This window comes from Scyliorhinus torazame, chromosome 6 (genome assembly GCF_047496885.1).
Source record: "Scyliorhinus torazame isolate Kashiwa2021f chromosome 6, sScyTor2.1, whole genome shotgun sequence".
NCBI lineage: Eukaryota > Metazoa > Chordata > Chondrichthyes > Carcharhiniformes > Scyliorhinidae > Scyliorhinus > Scyliorhinus torazame.
In genome coordinates this window covers 278,064,704-278,087,134 of record NC_092712.1, presented here as the reverse complement: position 1 = coordinate 278,087,134, position 22,431 = coordinate 278,064,704, and the positions used below count along the sequence as shown (strand labels likewise).

At 50.5% G+C, this 22,431-nt stretch overlaps 1 non-coding gene across 1 annotated transcript; it reads right to left on the bottom strand.

Annotated features, from left to right (window-relative positions):
* Positions 1-9,757: 9,757 nt before the first annotated feature.
* Positions 9,758-9,829, bottom strand: trnae-cuc (transfer RNA glutamic acid (anticodon CUC)). The gene has a single exon. It is a non-coding gene; the product is annotated as a tRNA-Glu (tRNA).
* Between the last annotated feature and the right edge of the window lie 12,602 nt (positions 9,830-22,431).

Here is a 22,431-nt window from a genome sequence, read left to right as displayed (position 1 = left end):
CTCCCAAACTTGCTGCATTATTATTGGGCGATGAATGCAGAGGTGTGGGGCTGGAGCAAGGAGGGGGCTCTGTGGGTAAAGATGGAGGCGGGCTCTAGTCGGGGTCAGGGTTGCGGGCACTGGCAACAGTGCTGCTCCTGATGACCCCAGGAAAGTACACGGTGAGTACGGTAGTGGTGGCCACATTGAAGATTTGGAGGCAGTTTAGGCAGCACTTTAAGTTGGGGGCCGGGTCAGGGAAGATGCCAATCAGGGGAATCCTGGGTTCGAGCAGGGGAGGTTGGATGCGAGGTTTTGGGGCTGGGACGAGAGGGGGATTAAGGAAATGAAGGATTTGTTTCTTGGGGGGCGATTTGCGAGCTTAGCAGAGCTGGGAGAGAAGTATGGGTTGGCTGGTGCAGGGGGAAGGGCTTAGGTACATGCAGATGCGGGACCTTGCAAGGAAGGTTTTCCTTACTTTCCCAATAGGGCCGGCCTCCTCGTTGCTGGAGGCAGTGCTGTCAGTGGGGGGGGTTGGAGAGGGGAGTCGTTTTGGCGCTCTACGGGAGGATTCTGGAGGAGGATAGGGTGTCCATGGAGGGGATTAAGGCCAAGTGGGAGGTGGAGTGGGGGGGGGGGGGGGGGGGTGTCACTTGAAGAGGGTCTAAGGTGTGAGGTGCTGCAGAGGATGAATGCCTCGACTTCATGTGCGAGGTTGGGGCTGATACAGCTGAAGGTAGTGTAGAGAGCGCACCTCTCGAAATCAAGGATGAGCCGGCTGTTCGAGGGGCTGGAGGGTGTCTGCGAGTGATGTGGGAAGGGTCCCACGAATCATGTTCATATGTTTTGGTCCTGCCCAAAGCTGGAAAGGTTTTGGAGGCCAGTATTCAGTACAATCTGAGGGTCTTGCATGTGGATATGGAGGGATTCTACAATTGTTGGGATTTGTTCATCATGCAACTTCGGGATTGGTTACCGTTGATTGTTGGTGGGGGGGGGCGGGGAGGGGTAGTGTCGGGGCTGAGGGGGGGGTTGTTTTTGGTTGGGGTTGTTTTTTGTGTTGTGAAAATCTGTTTAATATAAATATATATTTTTTAAAACACCGACATACCAAACAACAGCTGACTGTAATCATACTCGCGGAATCATATCATTCATCCAATGTCCCAGACTCCTCGACCCCTAAAATTGGAAGGACGAACCAAGGAGAGGTGTTTGCACAATAGTGTTGGATTCGAGCAGTCACCACAAAGAAACAAATGTTTGGAGGCAAACAAAAAGATTTAATCATCTGCACAAATCTTATTCCACTCCCAAAGTGTTCTACCGTCCCAGCTCACATTCGGGCTGGGGGTTTTATACTCGACAGGCTTCCCTTGTTAAGAGGAAGCCCTGCCCCTTTAACGGGGAAGTTCACACTTCGCTGAGGTCATGGGGAACCTGATACTGTGTGACCTCCATGAGGGTCGTAACACTCCACCCCTCTCTATGTCCTGACCGGCGTCAGCAGGGGAGGCATTGGGGGTGTGGGTTTTGGCTATGGATCAACATGTCCAAGGCCAGGGGCGTTTTATGCGGGTACTGGACAAGGCCCAGGACAGGATTACCGCCTCACAGGCAGCCATGTGCCACCTGAAAATTGCAGCAGCGCTTCTGAGCATGGCCCAGCCACAGCAGGCCATGGCTGGGAACATCGGTGGTATTGCCCAGGCGCTGGCCGACAGGGCGTAGAAACAGTGGGAGGTGGCCCAGTCCCAGAGGGAGATGGCACAGTCACTGGCTGATGTGGCACAGACCCAGAAGTTGGTGGTACAGTCAATGGGTAATGTAGCGCAGTCCATGAGAGACAGGAGCAGAATTAGGCCACTTGGCACATCGAGCCTGCTCCGCCATTCAATCATGGCTGATATTTTTCTCATCCCCATTCTCCTGCCTTCTCCCCATAACCCCTGATCCCCTTATTAATCAAGAACCTATCTATATCTGTCTTAAAGACACTGTGATTTGGCTTCCACAGCCTTCTGCGGCAAAGAGTTCCTTAGATTCACCAGATGGAGATGGTCCACTCCCTGTGCCCCATGTCCGTGAGCATGCAGACCCTGGTCGAGACCAGAGCAGACCTCCAGGACTGGCAGCGCCAGATGTCGGGGAAGCCTCAGGGGATAGCTCCGATCGCAACCCTGTCTGACCACAGCACCTCGGATTTCCCCCCTTCTGTCCCTGGCATATCTGGTAGGCAGCGGGCATAACAGATTTGCACCATGCCACCTGGGGTGCCGGAGCAGCAGCTGGGCCCATCCAGGCCCAGATGCCCCAGAAGACGTCCGCTAACTTGGACACAGGTCGCAGGGCGGGAATCACAGCAGGCTGCCACCACTCCTGTACCGTCTGGTGATCCGCCAAGACTTAGTGTTAGGGCCAGTAAGGTGGACAAGAGTGAAGTTGGCACATGTGACAACGTATATACAGTTTTGTTATAGGGGTTAGGGCACAAATCTGTATATACGTTGTCACATTAAACACAAGTTCACACTGTTACAACATGTCTCGGTGCTTTCTCAGAACGGAGTGAGGGATGGGCTGGCAAGGGCGGGGGGGGGGGGGATGGGGGTTCCGTGCCCCTGGCCAGTTCTCACCCCCCACCCCCCAAAGTCGGTGAACCTGAAGTCGATCAGATCGTCCCATGTGCATTGGCCCTGGTGCAGAGTTGTGTGGCCTCCCGTACCTGCCCATCCTCCCCCTCCCCGCATCCCTCCTCGTCGGACGAGGCCTGGCGTTTCGGCTGTGCGATGTTGTGGATAATGCAGCGGGCCGCCATGATGCGGGCAACCCTATCAGCATCATACTGGAGGGCCCGTCCAGAGCGGTCCAGTCACCTGAATGGCATCTTCAGGAGGCCGAAGCACCACATGAGCACGCTCCTGGTCGCTGCGTGGGCTTCCTTCTAGTGTGTCTCAGTGTCGTTCTGTGGCCTCTGGATAGGCGGCATCAGTGACGACCGTTGCGAATAACCCCAGAGGGGGGGCCATCTAGAACTTGTAAGGAATCGTCGAGTGTGCCAGGAAGAAGGTGTCGTGCACACTGCCCGGGTATCGGGCAACGACGTGCATGATGCGCAGCTGGTGGTCACATATCAGCTGCACGTTCATCGAGTGGAACCCCTTTCGGTTTGTGTAGAGCAGCCTCTCATCTGCAGGTGCTCGTAGGGGGACAAGCACCCCGTTAATCACCCGCTGCACCCGGGCACGTCGGCGATGGCGGCAAACCCTGCTGCTTGGGCATCTGGTGGGCTCTGTCCACATTAAAGTGGATGTATTGTGCCAACTGGGCATATAGAACTTCCATGACGGTACGGATGCATCAGTGCACCGAGGTCTGAGAGATTCCTGACAGGGCGCCATTTGGCGGCTGGAAGGAGCCTGTGGCGTAAAGGTTCAAGGTGAACGTCACATTGACGGCCACTGGGAGCGGGTGTCCCTCCCCATATCCCCACAGTGGCAGGTGTGCCATGATCTTGCAGATATGTCGCACTGTCTCCCTACTCAACCGAAGTCTTCATCATGCTCTGTTCAGCAGGTCCTCTAATGACAGGCGCGGCGGTATATGCGAGGCCTTATGCGGCACCTCCTTGGCACCTCTTCCGCCTCGTCCTTTTGGGCAGCCGGCTCTCCATCATGGGCACCTCACTTTTGTTCCTCTGTGGCACGCTCTGCTGCTACACGCTACGCTACTGCAGCTTCCTCCTCCTCCTCAAGCAGCCTTTGCCAGTAGTACGCTCTGCAGCCCCCAACCTGCTCCCCCGTAGGGGCTACTGTGGGCATTCCCTTGAGTGGGCCACCTGATACCCCGCGGGTGGTGGCTGGGTGGGGGGATGGGTGGGTATGACAGAGGGTGGGGTGCGAGGGTGCGTCACCCATACGTTGTCACTCTGCAGAACCAGGGGCCAAAGTGGCTGGTCAGTGGGGCGCACAGCAAGGTGGGGCTTTGCAGGCTGTGGCAATGGCGGTCCGTGCCTGCACGCCGTTCCAATCCCATGGTGGGTCACCCTGGCCAGTTCCCTGGCCTCATCCACCCTAGCCAGCCTGGCCAGTGCCTGGCCTGGCAGCCCTGTGTCCTACCCTCTCTCTCTCCTGCCTCACCGCCTGAGCCACAATGCCAGTTTCACGATTTGTAAAAGCACTAGTGAACTGTGCCATTGAGAACTTGGCCCATTGGAAGGGGAGAATTGTGGAGGCCCCTGGAGAATACTGGATCGGGCCAGCTAATGATATGTAATCGGTGTTTACTGTATGTGCGTTCCAGGTGACATTGACACCGCTTTCGATATGACAGAGAATTGCGATTTGGCATCAAATTACCGCCCTCTGCAATTTCGGTATCAGAATCATTTCTCCTCCCAATCGTGTTTCCTGATTTCGCCGTCTGCCAATGGAGACTCGCTCCTGTTCTCTTTACTTAAGGAGGAATATACTTGCATTGGATGCATTTCTGAGAACATTCACTAAGCTCAATCCTGCCATGAAGGAATGTAGAGCTGGTTGGGCCCATACCCATTGAGGTTCAAAAGAATAAAAGATGACCGTACACATTCAAACAAAAAATTCTGAGGGTAAATGTTGAGAGGATGTTTCTTCCAATGGTGAATCTAGAACAAGGTGGCACGGTTATAAAATAAAGCACCCCCTGTTAAAGACAGATTCTCCCGCCCTGTCCGCCACAGGAACGCCACGGGCGAGCCGCGAAGAATGGAAACATCCATTGACCTCGGGCAGAAATCTCCAGTCGCCGGGCAAACGCAGCCAGAGAATCCCACCCATAATCTACAAAAAAACAAGTTAATTTCCAAAAGCAATTAAGAAGTTACATATCATCTGGACAAGTATCTGTCTTGATTGGCACACAATCCACTGCCTTAACTAGTCACACCCTCCGATCGCCGGGTGGACTCAGCCGGAGAACCCTGTCCTTGATCTCTATTGGCTAGTGGAATATGGTTGGCAAGTGGGAACGCCACTAACTACAAGTCCCCCTTCAAGTCATACAAACCCTGACATGGAAGTAATATGTGTGGGAGGAGAGTAGTTTCACCAAGTGAACAGCTGTGATTCAAGTGGGTGGCAAGGTAGCACAGTGGTTAGCAATGTTGCTTCACAGAGCCAGGGACCTGGGTTCGATCTGACCATGGCTAATTTGTCTGTGCGGAGTCTGCATGTTCTCCCAGTGTCTGCGTGGGTTTCCTCCGGGTGCTTGGTTTCCTCCCACAAAGACGTGCTGTTAGGTCATTGGACATTCTGAATTCTCCCTCTGTGTACCTAAACTTGCGCTGGAATGTGGCGACTAGGGATTTTTCACAGTAACTTCATTGCAGTGTTAATGTAAGCTTACTTGTGACAATAATAAAAGATTATCACCATCGTCTTCTCAATAGCGATTAGTAATGGCTAATGAATGCTGGTCATACCCAAACCCCCAGAATGAATAACAATAAAGCAATAAGCCTCCATCTGTTATAATTTCCATTTAATCTTTATCCATTTTACATCCATTACTAAACCTCAATCTATTCAATACAAATCAGTAAACTTACATCAATAATCCTCCATTCGTTCAACCATTAACATTAAGCTTTGATCCTTTAACATTTGCCGATTCAGTTCTACTCAGTGAAATGACAATACATTAAATGTCCATCACTCAATCTTTAATTCGCTGTCCATTGAATTTCCATCTAATAAGCCTGTATCCACTATTAAACCTCTGTCATTGAAATTAATCTATGATACCTACTGTTGACTTCCATCCATTAGGTGTCCAATCAATTTCTGGCAGAAAATGAAAAGTGGGGATAATGGAATGAAGGATAAACAAGACTGTTTTAGGTCACTGGACAACCAATGTCCCTCTCCACTAATGGGCAAGATTCTCCGTTTGGGAGACAAAATAAGTTCTCCTGTCAGAACTGAATTGGACCACTTTTACGACCCCCTTGCGGTCGTAAAGCGGGATGCAATTCAGTGTTCTACAGCATTAAAATTTATGCATGGCATAAAATACGAGGGATTCCTAGGGCCATCTTGAGTGGGCGGCCCAATAACGAGGCCTCATGGCCAGTCACGGCCCTCCACCCCCCAGGACCACTGTAATAGGGGATCTGGAGCCCACCATTTAAAAATGGTGCCCCAATCTCTCCCTGCACTAGCAAGCTGAGCTCATTAGTGCAGGAAGTTAGCCTAAGTGCAGACTTGCCGGGGCTCAGAATGAAGCAGAGTCCCGTTTAATAGCGATGCCGGTATTAGCACAGTAAGCACTGGGAAACATCTGGCTAAACGTGCCTGACACGGGACTCTGGCTAAATGTGACTGACATGGGACTCTGTTTCAGTTCCATTAAATTGTTCCCTATATGCCTCAAGCTAGAAGCTTATTATAAGCAGTGAACAGTTGGAAATTTCACAAATAGCTTCCACCCTCTGGCAAAGTTCTGTTGATGGGAGTGTCATGCATGATCCTGCCCAGCTCTTTCACTGAAACTTTCAAAACATAGTCTATTCACCATAGCTAGGACCAGTTGAATGAGTCTGGAACACCTACCTCCCTTTCTCCCAAGTATCGCCACCATGATTCAGTCCCTTGGCCACATATAATCCAACCTCTGCACTGTTACACCTGCACAGACCAGAGTGAAAAGTACCGTATCAATAGTTACCCGAATTGTAAACATTTCATACTGGGCTCCTTGCATCAAGGTGCACATTTCAAACTGGACCAGATCGTGTCAGATGCAAATTAATTGGTAATCCTTGTGTGTTCAGCACATTTTTAAACATTTTAGAACTTTACTGCAACACAGGAAAATTTTCAAATCGCGACAGCTGTTTAAAATACCAACTCTGTCACATCAATCACAAAACTATCCCTAAAACTCACCAAGCTACCCAGTCTATATGCTAATGATGTGTTGCCTCATATACATGTTAATCAATGACTTATGTATTCTAATTACAGTGATGTCGTGGCCTAAAGTACAAAAACGTGGCAGCAATTCATCAAGATGAAAGTTTACAATTTAAGCTCTGTGAACTGTTATGAGGTAAAATACAAGCAAAAAACACAGCACACATTTTCTGTTGCTCCTGCTGAGAGAGATACTTAGAATAAAGACAGTGTTGAACCTGGATAATCCAGGCCTTTAAACCATTGCTACATCCCATGAAGCATATATCCACAGAGCAATGGTGTGAGCTATGGCAAATGTTTTAAGGAGTAATTAAGGGGGTCTAGCATGAACGAGGAACTCTGGAAGAGTTCCAATGTATTGGAGAACATAAGAACTAGGAGCAGCAGTAGGCCATCTGGCCCTTTGAGCCTGCCCCGCCATTCAATGAGATCATGTCTGATCTTTTGTGGACTCAGCTCCATTTTCCCGCCTGAACACCATAACCCTTTATTCCTTTATTCTTCAAAAAACAATCTATCTTTATCTTGAAAACATTTAATGAAGGAGCCTCAACTGCTTCACTGCGCAGGGAATTCATAACCCTTTGGGTGAAGATGTTCCTCCTAAGCTCGTCCTAAATATACTTCCCCTTATTTTGAGGCTATACCCCCTCTTTCTGCTTCACCTGCCAGTGGAAACAACCTCCCCGCATCTATCCGATCTATTCACTTCATAATTTTATATGTTTCTATAAGACCCCCCTGCATCCTTCTAAATTACAAAGAGCACAGTCCTAGTCTACTCAACCTCGCCTCGTAATCCAACCCCCTCAACTCTGGTATTAACCAAGGGACTCTCCTCTGCACGCCCTCTAGCGCCAGTACGTCCTTTCTCAGGTAAGGAGACCAAAACTGAACACAATACTCCAGGTGTGGCCTCACTAACACCTTATAGAGTTGCAGCAAAACCTCCCTAGTCTTAAACTCCATCCCTCTAGCAATGAAGGTCAAAACTCCATTCACCTTCTTAATCACCTGTTGCACCTGTAAACCAACTTTTTGCAACTCATGCACCAGGACACCCAGGTCCCTCTGCACAGCAGCATGTTTTAATATTTTATCATTTAAATAATAATCCCTTTTGCTGTTATTCCTACCAAAATGGATAACCTCACATTTATCAACATTGTATTCCATCTGCCAGACCCTAGCCCATTCACTTAAACTATCCAAATCGCTCTGCAGACTTCCAGTATCCCCTGTACTTTTTGCTTTACCACACATCTTAGTGTCATCTGCAAACTTGGACACTTTGCACTTGGTCCCCAACTCCAAATAATCTGTGTAAAATGTGAACAATTGTGGGCCCAACACTGATCCCTGAGGGATACCACTAGGTACTGATTGCCAACCAGAGAAACACCCATTAATCCCTACTCTTTGCTTTCTATTAATTAACCAATCCTCTATCCATGCTACTACTTTACCCTTAACGCCATGCATCATTATCTTATGCAGCAACCTTTTGTGTGGCATCTTGTCAAAAGCTTTCTGGAAATCCAGATATACCACATCCATTGGCTCCCCGTTGTCTCCCGCACTGGTAATGTCCTCAAAACATTCCACGAAATTAGTTAGGCATGACCTGCCCTTTATGAACCCATGCTGCGTCTGTCCAATGGGACAATTTCCATCCAGATGCCTCGCTATTTCTTCCTTGATGATAGGTTCCAACATCTTCCCTACAACCGAAGTTAAGCTAACTGGCCTATAATTACCGCTTTCTGCCTATCTCCTTTTTTAGACAGTGGAGTCATGTTTATTAATTTCCAATCCGGCGGGACCAGCCCAAAGTCTAGTGGATTTTGGTCAATTATCACGAGTGCATTTGCAATTTCCCTAGCCATCTCTTTTAGTACCCTGGGATGCATTCCATCAGGGCCAAGAGCCTTTAGCCCCATTAGCTTGCACATCACTACCTCCTTAGTGATAACAATCGTCTCAAGGTCCTCACTTGCCATAGCCTCATTTCCATCAGTCACTGGCATGTTATTTGTGTCTTCTACTGTGAAGACCGACCCAAAAAACTGTTCAATTCCTCAGCCATTTCCTCATCTCCCATTATTAAATCTCCCTTCCCATCCTCTAAAGGACCTTAGCCACTCTTTTTTGTTTTACATATTTGTAGAAACCTTTACTATTTGTTTTTATATTCTGAGCAAGTTTACTCTCGTAATCTATCTTACTCTTCTTTATAGCTTTTTTAGTAGCTTTCTGTTGCTCCCTAAAGGTTTCCCAATCATCTAGTCTCTCACAAATCTTTGCCACATTTTATACTTTTTCCCTCAATTTGATACCCTCCCTTATTTCCTTAGATATCCACGTTTGATTTTCCTTCTTTTTACCGTCCTTCCTTTTTGTTGGTATAAACCTTTGCTGAGCACTGTGAAAAATTGCTTGGAAGGTTCTCCACTGGTCATAGATTATCATAGAATTTACAGTGCAGAAGGAGGCCTTTCGGCCCGTCGAGTCTGCACCGGCTCTTGGAAAGAGCACCCTACCCAAGGTCAACACCGCCACCCTATCCCCATAACCCAGTAACCCCACCCAACACTAAGGGCAATTTTGGACACTAAGGGCAATTTATCATGGCCAATCCACCTAACCTGCACATCTTTGGACTGTGGGAGAAAACCGGAGCACCCAGAGGAAACCCACGCACACACGGGGAGGATGTGCAGACTCCGCACAGACAGTGACCCAAGCCGGAATCGAACCTGGGACCCTGGAGCTGTGAAGCAATTGTGCTATCCACAAGGCTACCGTGCTGCCCAAAATCGTTGTTCCCTGACCGGGAATCGAACCCGGGCCGCGGCGGTGAGAGCGCCGAATCCTAACCACTAGACCACCAGGGAAAGCTAAAATGAAAATCGCTTATTGTCACGAGTAGGCTTCAATGAAGTTACTGTGAAAAGCCCCTAGTCGCCACATTCCGGTGCCTGGTACGGGAATTGAACCGTGCTGCTGGCCTGCCTTAGTCTGCTTTAAAAGCCAGCGATTTAGCCCAGTGTGCTAAACCAGCACCAGTTTACTACTGGTCCTCAACTGTTTCACCATAAAGTCTTTGTTCCCAGTCTACCTTAGCCAGCTCTTCTCTCATCCCAATGTAATCTCCTTTGTTTAAGCATAAAACACTAGTGTTTGTTTTTACCTTCTCACCTTCCATCTGTATTTTAAATTCCACCACATTGTGATCACTCCTTCCGAGAGGATCCCTAACTATGAGATCATTAATCAATCCTGTCTCATTACACAGGACAAGATCTAGGATTGCTTGTTCCCTAGTAGGTCCCATTACATACTGGTCAAAGAAACTATCTGTGGCGCACAAAGACTCCGTGAGACAAACAGAGTGAAGTCGATGAGGCTTTATTAAGCGTGTCTGTTCCCCAGCAGCCCGATAGTAAACTGGCATGCGGGGGAAGGCACCGGCTTCTTATACTTCGCCTTCAGGGCGGAGTATGAGGTCAACGGCCAACCAGGACCCGGGATCTGTCAGCCAATGACATTAGGGCTTCCAGTCCCACATGACCCCCAATACATACTACCACATTCACCCCTTGTCAAAAATGAACCCGGCGGGGTGATGCTTCGTATGGTGGTAAGGGTTTACAGTACTGGTCCTGGGAGGAGAGAACAGTTACATGGTAGGACCGTATTGGACAGTATCGTCCTGTTACAACTATTTACAGAGGATGTAGGAAAACAAAATGTTCATTGGACAGTCCATCTTTGTTTTACATCGACGCCACGAGTCGGTCGGGCGGTCTGGTCGTCCGTGTCGATCGCCTCGGCCCCGGCGGTGGTGGTAGTGCTTGTACCAGCGTTGTCGCCTCCGGGAACCGCACGGTTTTAGCTGTCGGTGCAAAGGGGAGGGGGACTGATCCTCCTGGGAAGGGGGCGGTCGCGGGGTGCGGCGGTGGCAGGAAGGGGGGCGGTTGGGTTGATGGTGCCGGGGGGGTGTGCGTGGTGCCGGCGGGCGCCAGATCCCGCAGGGAGACCGTGTCCTGTCGGCCGTCGGGGTACTCCACGTAGGCGTACTGGGGGTTTGCGTGGAGGAGGTGAACCCTTTCGACCAACGGGTCCGCCTTATGTGCCCGCACGTGCTTTCGGAGCAGGATGGGTCCTGGGGCCGCCAGCCAGGTCGGCAGCGACGTTCCAGAGGAGGACCTCCTAGGGAAGACAAGGAGACGCTCGTGAGGCGTTTGATTAGTGCTCGTACATAATAACGACCGGATGGAATGGAGAGCGTCCGGGAGGACCTCCTGCCACCGTGAAACTGGGAGGTCCCTGGACCGTAGGGCCAGTAGGACGGCCTTCCAGACCGTGCCGTTCTCCCTTTCTACTTGCCCGTTCCCCCGGGGGTTGTAGCTGGTCGTCCTGCTTGAAGCTATACCCTTGCTGAGCAGGAACTGGCGCAGCTCGTCACTCATGAAAGAGGACCCCCTGTCGCTGTGGACGTATGCGGGGTAACCGAACAGTGTGAATATGCTGTTCAGGGCTTTAATGACTGTGGCCGCGGTCATGTCGGAGCAGGGAATGGCAAAAGGGAAGCGGGAGTATTCGTCCACTACATTAAGGAAATACGCGTTGCGGTCGGTGGAGGGGAGGGGCCCTTTGAAATCGAGACTGAGGCGTTCAAAGGGACGGGAAGCCTTAATCAGGTGCGCTCCATCTGGCCTGAAAAAATGCGGTTTGCATTCTGCGCAGATGTGGCAGTCTCTTGTGACTGTACGGACCTCCTCTAAGGAGTAGGGGAGATTGCGGGACTTGATGAAGTGGTAAAACCGAGTGACCCCCGGGTGGCAGAGGTCCTCGTGGAGGGCTTGGAGGCGGTCAATTTGTGCGTTGGCACATGTCCCGCGGGATAGGGCATCAGACGGCTCGTTCAGCTTTCCGGGCCGGTACAAGATCTCATAGTTGAAGGTGGAGAGTTCGATCCTCCACCGCAAGATCTTGTCGTTCTTGATCTTGCCCCGCTGTGCATTATCGAACATGAAGGCAACCGACCGTTGGTCAGTGAGGAGAGTGAATCTCCTGCCGGCCAGGTAATGCCTCCAATGTCGCACAGCCTCCACTATGGCTTGGGCTTCCTTTTCCACTGAGGAGTGGCGGATTTCTGAGGCGTGGAGGGTTCGGGAGAAAAAGGCCACGGGTCTGCCCGCTTGGTTAAGGGTAGCCGCGAGAGCTACGTCAGAGGCGTCGCTCTCGACCTGGAAGGGGAGGGACTCGTCGATGGCGCGCATCGTGGCCTTTGCGATGTCCGCTTTGATGCGGCTGAAAGCCTGGCAAGCCTCTGTCGACAGCGGGAAAGTCGTGGTCTGTATTAGGGGGCGGGCCTTGTCTGCGTACTGGGGGACCCACTGGGCGTAGTATGAAAAGAACCCCAGGCAGCGTTTCAGGGCTTTTGGGCAGTGCGGGAGGGGAAATTCCATGAGTGCGCGCATACGTTCGGGGTCGGGGCCTATTATCCCATTGCGCACTATGTAGCCCAGAATGGCTAGCCGATCGGTGCTAAAAACGCACTTGTCCTCATTGTACGTGAGGTTCAAGGCTTTGGCAGTCTGGAGGAATTTTTGGAGGTTGGCGTCGTGGTCCTGCTGATCGTGGCCGCAGATGGTTACATTGTCGAGGTACGGGAACGTGGCCCGTAACCCATGTTGATCAACCATTCGGTCCATTTCCCGTTGGAAGACCGAGACGCCGTTTGTGACGCCAAAAGGGACCCTTAGGAAGTGGTATAATCGCCCGTCTGCCTCGAAGGCTGTGTACTTGCGGTCACTTGGGCGGATGGGGAGCTGATGGTAGGCGGACTTGAGGTCCACGGTGGAGAAGACTTTATACTGGGCAATCCGATTGACCATGTCGGATATGCGGGGGAGAGGGTACGCGTCTAGTTGTGTGTACCTGTTGATGGTCTGGCTATAGTCAATGACCATCCTTTGTTTCTCCCCTGTCTTCACTACTACCACCTGCGCTCTCCAGGGACTATTGCTGGCCTGGATTATGCCCTCCTTTAGTAGCCGCTGGACTTCGGAGCGAATGAAGGTCCGGTCCTGGGCGCTGTACCGTCTGCTCCTAGTGGCGACGGGTTTGCAATCCGGGGTGAGGTTCGCAAACAAGGACGGGGGTTGCACCTTGAGGGTGGCGAGGCCGCAGATAGTGAGTGGGGGTATGGGGCCGCCGAATTTAAACGTAAGGCTCTGTAGGTTACATTGAAAATCTAAGCCCAGCAAGGTGGGGGCACAGAGTTGGGGAAGGACGTTAAGTTTGTAGTTTTTGAATTCCCTCCCCTGTACCGTTAGGGTAACTATGCAGAATCCCTGGATCTGTACGGAGTGGGATCCTGCGGCTAGGCAAATCTTTTGTGCGCTGGGGTAGGTAGTTAAGGAACAGCGTCTTACCGTGTCGGGATGTATAAAACTTTCCGTGCTCCCGGAGTCGACTAGGCATGGCGTCTCGTGGCCGTTAATTAGGACCGTTGTCGTCGTCGTCTGGAGAGTCCGGGGCCGAGCCTGATCGAGCGTAACCGAAGCGAGCCGTGGTTGTAGTAGTGGGGTGGGGTCCGTTGTTGCCGTCCAAGAGGACGTCGGGGATGGATAAAATGGCCGCCCCCATACCTCGCCCGTAGATGAGGGGTCACAAGATGGCGTCGGGGGTGGACAAAATGGCCGCCCCCATGCGTCGGACAGGTCGGGGGCGGTCCAAGATGGCGGGGCCCCTCCTCCCCTCGTGGTGGTCGGGACCCAAAATGGCGGCGTCTGCGGGTCGCACATTGAGTGCTGGGGGGTCTGGGGGGCGCTAGGACCGCGCGGAGTTCCCGGGCCGCGGGCGCTAGCACCGCGCGGAGTTCCTTTGGTGCGAGCGCCAGGGCCGCGGGCGCTAGGACCGCGCGGAGCTCCCTCGCTGGGGGCCGGCAGGTCAGTAGTGCGAGCGCTGGGACGGAGATCGGGGTCCAGGTAAGTTGTATTGCCGGCGGGTCAGGCGTGGGGCGCGGGACGGGGGTGAGGGACCAGGTCGGCGGCGTTGGCGGGTCAGGCGTGGGGCGCGGGACGGGGGCGAGGGCCCAGGTCGGCGGCGCTGGCGGGTCAGGCGTGGGGCGCGGGACGGGGGTGAGGGCCCAGGTCGGCGGCTCCGGCGGGTCAGTCGTGGGGCCGCGAGCGCTGGCACCGCGAGGAGCTCCCTCGCCGGGGACAGCGGTGGTCGGGGTCAAGGTAGGTGGCGCCGGCGGGTCAGGCGTGGGGCGCGGGACGGGGGTGAGGGTGGCGTTCAGGATACGGAAAACCCCTTCCTCTCCGTGGAGAGTGTTGGCCGGCACCCAAATCGGGAGCGCCGGCGGCGGGTCATACATGGGCTGCGGGGAGGGGGGTTGGGGAGCGTAGGCGGCGTGCAGGGCTCCCAGTTCTCCCGGGGCCGCGGTGGTCGGGACCCAAAATGGCGGCGCCTGAGGGTCGCACATGGCGTGCTGGGGGGGTTGGGAGGCATAGACTGCCTGTAAGGCTCCCTGTTCTCCCGGGACGGCGGCGACCACGCGGGACCGGCACACCACCGCATAATGGCCCTTTTTCCCGCAGCTTTTGCAGATGGCTGTGCGGGCCGGACAGCGTTGTCGGGGGTGCTTCGCCTGGCCGCAGAAATAACAGCGGGCGCCCCCGGTGCGACTCGGCGTTTGGACTGCGCAAGCCTGTGGGGTGTCCGGGGGGGGGGTAGGGGGTTTGCCGCGGCGGGTACGTACGGGGCCCAATGGCCTGCCGCGCGGTCGGGGCCGTAGGCGCAGGTATTACGCGCGGCTACGTCCAGCGAGGCTGCCAGGGCCCGTGCCTCTGAGAGTCCTAGTGACTCTTTTTCTAGAAGTCTTTGGCGGATTTGGGAGGATTGTATACCTGCAACAAAAGCATCGCGCATTAACATGTCCGTGTGTTCGTTTGCGTTCACCGACGGGCAGCTGCAGGCTCGTCCCAAAATCAGCAGCGCGGCGTAGAACTCGTCCATCGATTCTCCGGGAGCTTGCCGTCTCGTCGCGAGCTGGTAGCGAGCGTAGATTTGGTTAACTGGGCGAACGTAGAGACTTCTCAGTGCTGCGAACGCCGTCTGGAAATCGCGGGTGTCTTCAATGAGGGTGAAAATCTCCGTGCTCACCCTCGAGTGGAGGACCTGCAGTTTTTGTTCATCTGAGACTCGGCCTGTGGTTGATGTGATGTAGGCCTCAAAGCAAGTCTGCCAGTGTTTGAAGGCTGCTGCTGCATTCACTGCGTGGGGGCTGATCCTCAGGCATTCTGGAATGATCCTGAGCTCCATAGTCCTTTTTAGGCACGCTTAATAAATTGTGGCGCACAAAGACTCCGTGAGACAAACAGAGTGAAGTCGATGAGGCTTTATTAAGCGTGTCTGTTCCCCAGCAGCCCGATAGTAAACTGGCATGCGGGGGAAGGCACCGGCTTCTTATACTTCGCCTTCAGGGCGGAGTATGAGGTCAACGGCCAACCAGGACCCGGGATCTGTCAGCCAATGACATTAGGGCTTCCAGTCCCACATGACCCCCAATACATACTACCACACTATCGCTGATACATTCTATAAGCTCCTCCTCAAGGCTGCCTTGACCGACCTGGTTTAACCAATCGATATGTAGATTGAAATCCCCCATGATAACTGCTGCACCATTTCTACATGCATCAGTTATTTCTTTGTTTATTGTCCGCCTCACCCAAATGTATTCAACCTTATCCTCCATAGCACCGATGTCATCCCTCACTACTGCCTGGATGTCATCCTTAAATAACAGAGCTACACAACCTCCCTTACCAGCCACTCTATCCTTCCGAATAGTTTGATACCCTTGGATATTTAACTCCCAGTCGTGACCATCCTTTAACCATGTTTCAGTAATGGCCACAAAATCATAGTCATTCACGATGATTTGCGGCATCAACTCATTTATCTTATTCCGAATACTGCGAGCATTCAGGTAAAGTACCCTAATGTTGGCTTTTATACCTCCATTTTGAATCTTAACACCTCTATCAGTAACCTCTCCGAAGTTATTATTCCTTTTAAATTTTCAATTTTCCTTATCGTTGAACCCATGGGCGCGATTCTCCGACCCCCCGGCCAGGTCGGATGAATCGCCAGGGGCTGGTGTCAATCTCGCCCCCGCTGTGTCCTGAATTCTCCGCCACCTGAGAATTGTCTGCAGCGGGAATCGCGCCGCGCAGATCGGCGGCCTCCCACCGGCGATTCTCCGGCTCGCGATGGGCCGAAGTCCCGCCTCTATCAACCCTCGCCAGCCGGCGTGGATTGAACCACCTACCTTACCGGCGGGGGCAGACGGCGCAGGTGGGCTCCGGGGTCCTGGGGGGGGGGGGGGCGTGCGGCGATCTGGCCCCGGGGGGTGCCCCCATGGTGGCCTGGCCCGCGATCGGGGCCCACCGATCGGCGGGCGGGCCTGTGCCATGGGGCACTCTTTTTCTTCCGCCTTCGCCATGGTCTCCACTATGGCGGAGGCGGAAGAGACCCCCTCCACTGCGCATGCGCGGGGATGCCGTGAGCGTCTGCTGACGCTCCCGCGCATGCGTGCCCGGCGAAGCACCAGCTGGCGTGGCGCCAAAGGCCTTTCCCGCCAGCCGGCAGGGCGGAAATCACTCCGGCGCGGGCCTAGCCCCTCAAGGTGAGGGCTTGGCCCCTAAACGTGCGTAGAATTCCGCACCTTTGGGGCGGCCCAACGCCGGAGTGGTTCCCGCCACTCCATTACGACGGATTCCCCCGCCCTGCCGGGTAGGGGAGAATCCCGGTACTGATCTTCATATAATAACCTGCTGCGTCGCTTTCCATTTATGTTTTTACTTCCCGTTTTATTCCTTTTAGTATTACTGGGCCTATTCACTGAGCGCTCCTCAAGTCACTGTACCCTGTACAGTGGCCCTTTTTGATTGTTGACTCTGGCTTCTCTGCCTTACACTTTCCCCCTTCCTGCCTTCTGTTTCTTCCGTCCGACTTCCTGCATCGGTTCCCATCCCCTGCCACATTAGTTTAAACCTTCCCCAACAGCACTAGCAATGGAGGGTAGGGTAGTTAATATAACCCCACTTTTAAAAAAGGAGGGAGAGAGAAAATGGGGAATTATAGACCAGTTAGCCTAAAATAGGGTGGTGGGGAAAATGCTGGAGTCAATTATTAAGGATGAAATAACTAACCATTTGGAAAGCAGAGACAGGATTGGTCCAAGTCAGCATGGATTCACTAAAGGGAAATCATGCTTGACAAATCTTCTGGAATTTTTGAGGATGTGACCAGTAGAGTGGACAAGGGTGAGCCAGGGTTATTGCGTATCTGGACTTTCAATAGGCTTTTGACAAGGTCCCACACAAGAGATTAGTGAGCAAAACTAAAGCTCATGGTATTGGGATAATGTATTGACGTGGATAGAGAACTGGTTGGCAGACAGGAAGCAGAGTGGGAATAAACAGGTTCTTTTCAGAGTGGCAGGTGGTGAATAGTGGGGTACCGCAGCTTCAGTGCTGGGACTCCAGCTGTTCATAATATACATTAATGATTTGGACGAAAACATTGCATGTAATATCTCTAAATTTGTAGACAGCACTAAACTGGGTGGCAGTGTGTGCTGTGAGGAGGATGCAAAGAGGTTGCAGGATGACTTGGACAGGCTGGCTGAGTGGGCAAATACTTAGCAAATACAATATAATGTGGGTAAATATAAGGTTATCCACTTTGGTGGCGAAAATCGGAAGGCAAATTCTTAACTGAATGGTGGCAGTTTAGGAAAAGGGGAAGTGCAACGAGACCTGGATGCCATGGTGGGACAGTCACTGAAGGTTGGCATGCAGGTACAACAGGCGGTGAGGAAAGCTAATGGCATGCTGGCCTTAATAACGAGAGGATGAGAGTACAGGAGTAGGGATGCCTTGCTGCAGTTATACGGGGCCTTGGTGATGCCACACCTTGAGTATTGTGTGCAGTTTTGGTCTCCTAGTTTGAGCATGGACATTCTTGCTATTGAGGGTGTGCAGCGAAGGTTCACCAGATTAATTTGTGGGATGGCAGGACTGACATATGAAGAAAGACTGGATCGACTTTGCTTGTACTCACTGGAGTTTAGAAGAATGAGAGGGGATCTAATCAAAACATATAAAATCCTGATAGGACTGGACAGGATAGATGCGGGAAGAATGATTCCGATGTTGGGGATGTCCAGAACTAGGGGTCACAGCCTAAGAGTAAGGGGTAAGCCATTCAGTACTGAGATGAGGAAGAACTTCTCACAGAGTTGTGAACTTGTGAAATTCTCCACCACAGAAAACGGTTGGGGCCAGTTCATTGGATATATTCAAGAGGGAGCTGTTCCTCGCACTTGCGGCTAAAGGGATCAAAGGGTATTGAGAGAAAGCAGGAATGGGATATTAATTTGCATGATCAACCATGAATATATTGAATGGTGGTGCAGGCTCGAAGTGCCGAATAGCCTACTCCTGCACCTATTTTCTCTGTAATTACCAGAGTTCCTCAATGCAAAGAAAGTCATTCAGCCCACTGTGTCTGTACTAGCTCTGACTGAGCTACTGTATTCACGGTCCCATTCCCCCGTCCTTTTCTCACCCATGTTCTTTTTTTTGTTTGTTTTTGTAAACATTTCTCCACTTTAAAATGTTATGAATTCTGATTCCCTTATTGTTTCTGGTCAGGCAATTGTAACCGCTTTAGTTTTTCAACAAAAATCTTCAATTTTACTCCATCTAGCTGCTGACACAATGACTGATGAAAATTGGAAACCATGCAGTCCCACTTGTGAAAATGGAAACCCTTTACATCCAATCTATACGAGAAGAGTGATAGCTAAGGAGCTGTCGGGCGGTTTAACAAGTTGATGAAATTTACAGCTCCCTTGTTCAGCTTTGAAACATTTTCCCGACCAATTAAGACAAAGAAACATCCAGCCACATAAACTTTAGATCATTGTATCTGCTCACCATTCTAATAATCTTCCTTGAGCTATTTTATATCCTGAATGACATTTGCTCTCCCTATGAATATTAAGCAACATTTAGTCCCACCTGAGCATATCCCCTTACTCAGCAAATCTGAATAGTTTACTGATTAAGAACAAAGAAAATTACAGCACAGGAACAGGCAATTCGGCCCTCCCAGCCTGCGCCGATCCAGATCCTTTATCTAAACCTGTCTTCTATTTTCCAAGGATCTACTTCCCTCTGTTCCCCGCCCGTTCATATATCTGTCGAGATGCATCTTAAATGATGCTATCGTGCCCGCCTCTACCACCTCCGCTGGCAAAGCATTCCAGGCAAGCACCACCCTCTGCGTAAAAAACTTTCCACGCACATCTCCCTTAAACCTTCCCCCTCTCACCTTGAAATCGTGACCCCTTGTAATTGACACCCCCACTCTTGGAAAAAGCTTGTTGCTATCCACCCTGCCCATATCTCATAATTTTGTAGACCTCAATCAGGCCCCCCCTCAACCTCCGTCTTTTCAACGAAAACAATCCTAATCTACTCAACCTCCATAGCTAACACCCTCCATACCAGGCAACATCCTGGTGAACCTCCTCTGCACCCTCTCTAAAGCATCCACATCCTTCTGGTAATGTGGCCACCAGAACTGCACGCAGTATTCCAAATGTGGTCGAACCAAAGTCCTATACAACTGTAACATGACCTGCCGACTCTTGAACTCAATACCCCTTCCAATGAAGACAAGCATGCTGTATGCCTTCTTGACCACTCTATCGACCTGCGTTGCCACCTTCAGGGTCCAATGGACCTGAACTCCCAGATCTCTCTGTACATCAATTTTCCCCAGGACTCTTCCATTTACCGTATAGTCCGCTCTTGAATTAGATCTTCCAAAATGCATCACCTCGCCTGGATTGAACTCCATCTGCCCAACTCTCCAATCTATCTATATTTTGCTGTATTCTCTGACAGTCCTCCTCGCTATCTGCAACTCCATTTAGCTTGGGATTGATTGGTGATGACACCATTGGACAGACATTTGATCAGTTTGTACAACATTCCTCTGTTATTTTAGCAGAGGAGATGATCCATCTGAAAAACATCCTCATTTCAATAGACGGAAAAAACACTGCAAATAATATCAAAAATCATTGCTGGAAATACTCAGCAGATCAGGCAGCATTTTTAGAGTCAGTTAGTGACCTATTGATGATACTGTTAACCATTTTAATTTCTCCATGGTTGCAACCTGACTGGCTGAGTATTTCTAGAATTTTCTGTTTGTTTCAGATTTCCATCATCTGAAGTATTTTGCATGTACCGTCAGTCATTTCAAGACAATTATTCCTCACATTGAGTTTAAGGTTAAGGCATTGTTGCAATCAAAATCAACCAGTAATGTTTATATTTTCATTGTGATTAACACCAACTCACACAAACCAGCTTTCAAAATCATGCATTTCAATTAAATGTGCTACAATGGGCAGCACAGTGGTTAGCATTGCTGCCTCATGGCGCCGAGGTCCCAGGTTCGATCCTGGCTCTGGGTCACTGTCTGTGTGGAGTTTGCACATTCTCCCCGTGTTTGCGTGGGTTTCGCCCCCACAACCCAAAAGATATGCAGGGTAGGTGGATTGGCCATGCTTAATTGGAAAAAATTAATTGGGTACACTAAATTTATAAAAAAAGAAAAAAAAAGTGTTACAATGAGTCAGGTCCATTGGGCAGCTACAGCCAGCCACGGTGCCAATGTGATCAAGGATATCCACCATGCCAGGCTTTCAAATACAGAGATAGTAAAGACAAAGCAAGAGCCAGAGGCATGGCACATGCCACAGCAGTGTGAGCACATCAGCCAAGGGTGGGATTCTGAGGTGAACAAGCAAGCCAGATATCACAGGCAACAGAGCCAGTCCACTGCACTCCGAATGAACCCAGAATCAGTAACCCATTGGATCAGCATGGTGATATTGGAGACTGCTGTCCTAAACACACTAGGGGAGTCTTAAGTAGTTGCACAAAGCTCCATACAGATTTTGAACTCAATTCAATGCACCAACAGTAGAACTTTCAACGTTTGAAAACATATGCATATCTCCCTCCTTTTCTAAATATGTAAAACGCTCTGCACACTTTCTAAGAGGAGTAAGCTGTCAAGTGTTGGTCCTCCGTTGACCCACACAGGGACTCTTTTGAAACAGTGATGCCACAGCCCTATTTAAAACCAGACTGAATGGATTCTGCCATATCACCATGTGCCAACATAACTCATTGATTGATCAAATCCCAATCAAGCAAGTCAGTGGCCTTAAATTTATATATGAATTTATTTTGGTCTGAAATTGTTTGAAAGTAATTCATGCTCTTACAAGTGACATCTTTTTTTTTTAAAAAATCACTGTGTGTGGTGACAACTGTTATATAATGTAAATATCACCACGGTCCCAGAGGACCTTCTGCTGCTCTGCCCATTTTTGAGAGAGAGCTGACTGGTGGTGATTTAACCTGAGGGTCACCACACATCAGGCAAGGTGCAAGATTGAGAAGGACCTTCATGAATAGCCTTAACTGATACGGGAATTGAACCCCGCTGCGTTGGCATCACTCCTTTACATGAACCAACCAACTAAGCTCAGTTTGTTAACTTTCAGTACATTATTTGCAGTATTTTTACAGTTCTTGTTATGTGGGGTACATTACAGCCGTTTAGTTTAGTTCATTACAGCCTTTATTACATTTTGTACATTACAACACTTGTTAAGTCTGATACTTTATAGCATTTGTTACTTGTGATACATTACAACACTTATATCCGTTGTTTCCTAATTCTTGTTATTTGTGGTAATAAATAATGTATTGAAATCTCCTGTCCCTGCAGACTATCTTCCCTCTCTGAGACTATCTGAAAATCTCTGGGTGGGATTCTTCGTTGGCTGACGGCAAAATCGTGAAATGTAATTGGGTGGAAAATAGGTTCCAACTCCAAAATCGCGGCGGGCGGCGTTTTGACAGCAAATTGCAATTCTCCGTCACCTCGACAAAGGTATCATGAGGTCCAGAATGCACGTAAACACTGTTTGCATGTCATTCGTGGGCCCGACCTGGTATTCTCCGGGGTCTCCGCGATTCTCCGTCTCCGATGGGCCGAATTCCCGACTGTTATGGGGCAGGGTTTAGAGAACCCCAAAGTGTATCATGGAGTTCACCTGACCCACAACATTTAATAGATTGTGGTATGGGGAGCACACGGTCCACTCTACAGGTGTGGTACAGCAGAAATGGAAAAGTATTTTTTAAAGCAAAACAATGTTTATTCGATGAACTCAAGTTAACCTTTTTAAAACATACAGTGAACATCTTAGCAACCATTAATTCAAATACAACCCCCAAAGAATACAATACTAAGTACTTAAAAAAAAAACTTGAAACAGAATCATATCAGGTTAAAGTCACTACTGAGAGCAGTTATT